The 4,972-nt window shown below is 44.9% G+C and overlaps 1 long non-coding RNA gene across 3 annotated transcripts; it reads left to right on the forward strand.

The window, feature by feature from the left end:
- Nucleotides 1-799: 799 nt before the first annotated feature.
- On the forward strand, nucleotides 800-4,198 carry LOC125522440. 3 transcript variants are annotated; one of them, XR_007289766.1, is made up of 8 exons: nucleotides 800-930; nucleotides 1,003-1,284; nucleotides 1,758-1,764; nucleotides 2,000-2,154; nucleotides 2,331-2,432; nucleotides 2,500-2,607; nucleotides 2,682-3,337; nucleotides 3,755-4,198. It is a non-coding gene; the product is annotated as an uncharacterized LOC125522440 (long non-coding RNA). The 3 variants fall into 3 exon arrangements; XR_007289767.1 differs by lacking the exon at nucleotides 1,758-1,764 and having other exon boundaries at nucleotides 801-930; nucleotides 3,755-4,027; nucleotides 4,114-4,192; XR_007289765.1 differs by lacking the exon at nucleotides 1,758-1,764.
- Nucleotides 4,199-4,972: the final 774 nt, after the last annotated feature.

Consider the following 4,972-nt stretch of genomic DNA (forward strand, 5'->3'; position numbering starts at 1 on the left):
TCGATGTACTGGTGCTCGAACCACTGCGGGTTGCGGCCGAAGCACTTGCGCAGAGCCGCCGTCGCCCTGGCGCACTCCTCTGCGTCGACGTCGCGCTTGGCTGGGTCGGCCCGCAGCATGATCACGTCAGGGTGGCACTCGCTTATGGCCGTCATGAACTCGTCGAGGCACCCGCCGTTTTCCATGTGGTGGTTGACCAAGTTGATGTCGCTGGTGTGGTTTATGAAGGACACGACGCTCCCCATGGCCGGCCGGCGGTGTTAACGGATGTAGAAGTAGTATAATTAATCTCGGGTTAGTCTACGGATCGATCGATCTGCTAATTAAATAGCGCATGCAGCCACACTTTATACGTAGCACGTGCGCGCAGATCTGGTACTTGCGGTGCAAGAAATACCCTTTTTTTAGAGCTTTATCTCTACTCCTAATGTCTCAGTTGGTAGGTCGCGTTCCGGCTTTTATTTTCATCCCACCTCACCCGGTCTTTTTTGGTACTTCTTTGGTACTTCCTGCCACCTATCCCTCAGCCGCGAAAAACCAAGGAAAACCCCGTGATCAAGTCCCGCACATGCCCAAACTCCCGTCGTTATTAACTAAAAGGATCGAAAATAAACCACGGAGCACAAACCGGCGAAAATTAACCAGCGAAAAAAAACGGCAAACTGTGCGATCTCGATTTCGTCTGGTTTTTCTTTCGTATCTCACCCCGCACGTAAAACAAACCTCAATCTCGATCTGTTTCATCTCAGCCTCCAGCCCCGAGAGGAGCCGCCGCCGCCGCCGAGAGGAGACGCCCCAGCCCCGATAGGATCCGCCGCCGCCGCCGCCGCCGCCGGGGAACGAGGCGCCGCCGCCTCCCTCGCCCGCGGCCATGATGACCGATCTGGCGTTGGCGCCGCAGATCACCCTCTGGTCCATGGCCTCGACTAGGTACGAATCTCTCCTCCACTTCTTCTGGTTTGGTTATTTCCGCATCTTGATCTGATTCGGGCGTGTGTGTAGGTTGCTATGATCTGGCGACGGGGATGCAAGGAGAAGCTGCTGCGGTTTCAAGGGGCCGTGAGGGTGCCCACCATGAAGGCGTGTCTGGGATGATGGAGGTGATATCCGCCAGGTCCCCGTCGCCGTCGACTGGCGGCGGCCACCGTCTCCTCTTCCATGGCGTCGTCGGGGCCTTCCCCTGCCAAGCACAGCGGCTTCTTGGCTGGATCACCGTCGCACACCTCACCGGCGTGGTCGGCAAGATCTGCATCTCGATCCTCGCCACTCTCCATCCTCTTGCAGGTAATAGGCTTTCCGCCCCCTCTTTTATCTCCGGCGTTCTCGTGTGCACGGATTGTGAGCGTGAAGGAATATTTCTCTTCTATTTCATGGTGCTGCTGTGCTCCTTCTGCTTTCACACTGCACATATATAGATTCTTCAAAGGAATTGGATGCTGATAATATCAACTAAGTTCCCTGAATGTGATATATATTCTTCCCTCGCTTTGAATTGATTGCCCCAAACAATATATCTCTGGTTGACAGTCATGGCCTATTATTACCGTTGTTAATTTACAACACTCTGCGCTGTATTGTCCAATCATGGTCCAAACTTCAACTTGGTTGTGGATTCATTGTATGTACCATATGCTGTTCATAGCTACAAAATCGCAATCTCGCGAAAATGTTCTTGAATACAGTAAATTTTTTGTCACATAACCCATATGCTGATGATAAAGTTTGTTGTATGAGCTTGTGGCATACTGATCCGACAGGTGGCAGGTATGCATTCAGATGTTGCGGCTCTAAGGAAGGGTAGTATATGGCACATGGCTTCATGGGTTGTTTGACAAGAAGTGTTTTGGGCATATTCGAAAGGCAATCTTGTGAAAATTATACATCGATTTTCTTATTCCGTCATCAGCTTCTATTGATATGAGCGATACAAAAAGTTCAGCACTGAATTTTAGTATGTTAACTTGCAAGATTTCTCACGACTATGTTTTTTTTGTTACAGGTTTATAAATTTCGAAATATAGTTGCAGCTTCACGGAATGGACGGCCCAAATTATGTTAGTGTCTATATGTTTACTTGGTGGTGGTCTAGCGTGAGTGACACATGCATCTGTAACTTACCCATTGGATGTTCTTCGAAATCACCTGACAACACAGGTGATGCTTTTCTTCCTTTCGTGATTTGTGAATAACACTAAGCCAACCAATCAATCAATATAACTTCCAGTTAGAACTTAGAGCATCTTTACCTAACGCTTTCATGCAATGCAGTTTTACAGACCAAAGGAACAGGTTTTAGTAAGCTAAACTTTCATGTCTATAAAATTCTGCAGAAAACCACTAGGTATTACAAGGGCACCTTTCACACGTTGTCTACAATTTGTAGAGAAGAGAATGGTAGAGGATTGTATAAAGGCCTTTGGTCCACCTTATTGGTAAGCCGTATGTTTCTGCTGAGAATTGTTTTTTAGTTGACTTCCCAGTAAATTTTATGTGTTACAGGGAGTTGGACCTGATATATCAATCAACGTTTATGTATATGAATCCCTGAGGTCTCATTGGAAAAATGGAAAGTTGAATGTCAAACTGTGCGACCAATGATTTGATATGGTACCTCCCTCTTCTCTCTTCTATGAACCCTATAACACACGTCTCAAATCTTAATTTCTTTTATCCTATTGCAGGTTAATTCCAGTTGGGTGTGTTAACCTACAGTAATCAATCAAGTCAACAAATATAACAATGATACTTTGTCTTCTGATTTTGGTGATGATTTTTTTGTGACTGAACTAACAGGAGTTGAAGCATATGTGTTCTTATTTTTTTTATATGACTACATGCATATGAACTGAAGCTCCATAATTTTCTTTTCAAGTCGACATTGGTGGCAACCAATACAATTAGCGTTATTTACAACCAATGAAGTCTTACAATTTTCTTTCTTAGAAATATACGGTGACGCTGACTATCATTTAGTAGCTCTACAGGCACTAGCCTAAAACAATAATGTTTATTTATTTAACCACCAAATAGAACAATAGGTTATTCTGCATTATGGGTACACAAATCACAACACTATATTTCAGCTGTAGAAATCTGTGTGGATGCCTGCTGATATTTTAAGCCTACATATTGCCAATTTGGTTTGAGTAATGCTTGAAGCATAATTTACTCCCTAATGTGCAAATAGCAGTATCATTTTTTGTCAAGAAACTGAGAAGACGGAAGAGAGTTGGTGTTGTCAGTGTGGTGAGCCTATGTGGCAACCACAAGGCTGAAGTCTGCTTTGATCGTTGTTCAAGATTTGAGCCTTGGCTCCGGTTTTGATAGCTCTATATCAGTGAGTTTAGTCCAGTAACTATTTTAAGTATCTTTACTGTGCATAGTTGCATACATTTTATTCATGGATTAGTCTTGGTAATATTAACATTTGAAAAGCAATTTTTGTGTGACCATTTTTTCACCTTAGTATCTCCATCTACCAGCAAAAGTCAACGTGCACAAACATGTATTTAACATGCAACATGAGATAGTGTGCATCGAAACTATGCTTATGTTTGTGACGTTCATGTGGCATCTCATGCAGATAGATTTTATTATCCATTTCTGTAGCATGCAATGTTTATTTTCTTCTTTTGGTCCATAATCCCTCCTCAAAGAAATATAAGAGTGTTTAGATCACTAAAGAAGTGATCTAAACGCTCTTATATTTCTTTACATATGGAGTACATGTCATGATTGTTGGATACACATGCAGACTTTCAGCGAGTTTTTGTTCTCGGACTTGGGATCCACAGTCCAAAGTTGATTGGTGGATCAAGTGAACTTGGTGCATCTCCATTCAAGCTGGAGTACAATTACCAGCCTGCTTGTTTAGCGCAGTCTCCACAATCATACAAGCAAATGAGCAGCTGGCGACCCAACACACAAAGTTTCTATCTTCTTATTTTCTATACAAGTAGCAGCTGGCGCAGCGGTGGTGTTGATGAACGACACCCAATGCAGAGGCGGCAGTTACCATAGGGAAGAGGTCAAGAACATCTAGCTCTTGTGGTGTTCCTCCTCATTATTGTCATCGCCATCAACAACAACAATGACGACCGGCTCATGAGACAGCTACTAGAGAGGGAGCGAGGAAGGGGGAGACAGATCTTTCAGGTACAATGGTATGACAACCATGTTCTGAACTATCAATGGGATTTGGTGCCTGCGGTAAGATGACATCCGCTGCCTTGGGTATGATGACATCCGCTGAATCTTTGGCTACTGCTTCGACTATTGTACGCCAGATCCCCATAGAGCTAGGGAGGGTTGAAGAGGAGATCAGTAGATGGCCGTCTTGCTATAATATAGTTTGGCTATTGTACCGCCTTGGATGGAGCACGTTTGTTGATTTTCCAAATCTGTGACCAGACGTATCAACTTGGATCGCATACGCGTTGCAACCTCCATACCGGACGTTACTTGCCTTTTCTTTCGGGTAAAGAAAAACCTTGTCTTTTCTTTCTGATCTAGTCGTATATTCTACATCTACAGAAGTACATGTCGTAACAGGTGTGGACGCACAGTCTCAAATATAGTATGCCATACTTATGGGCTTCGTTGCTGCGGCGTTGTCTCCGACGTCATGCTGGAGCAGGGAGGTTTTGTCGTTCAGGAGTACGCGTAGGCGGTTGTCTACGCAAGTGATAGCTGGAAGATGGAGTATCTTGTATTGGGTTTGTGGTCGAAGGCTGACAATTTTGATTTCCTCCTCCGACGTCGTCGTCATGCGAGGGTGTCAGTTCTGAAGTTCGATGGCGTGTCCGGGGACATGTTGCCCCGGTCTGATTCCTTCAACGGCTATGGTTTTGCTTCTAACAAACTACTTTGAAGGTCCGTAAAGCTGTTGATCAGCGATGGAGCCGCATCGAGTTTGGGTGAAGAGGTGATCTGTCTTTTTATCCTTTGTTGGCCGCTTCGGTGGTGTCGAAGG

This window comes from Triticum urartu, chromosome 7, assembly GCF_003073215.2.
Source record: "Triticum urartu cultivar G1812 chromosome 7, Tu2.1, whole genome shotgun sequence".
NCBI classification, from domain to species: Eukaryota; Viridiplantae; Streptophyta; class Magnoliopsida; order Poales; family Poaceae; genus Triticum; species Triticum urartu.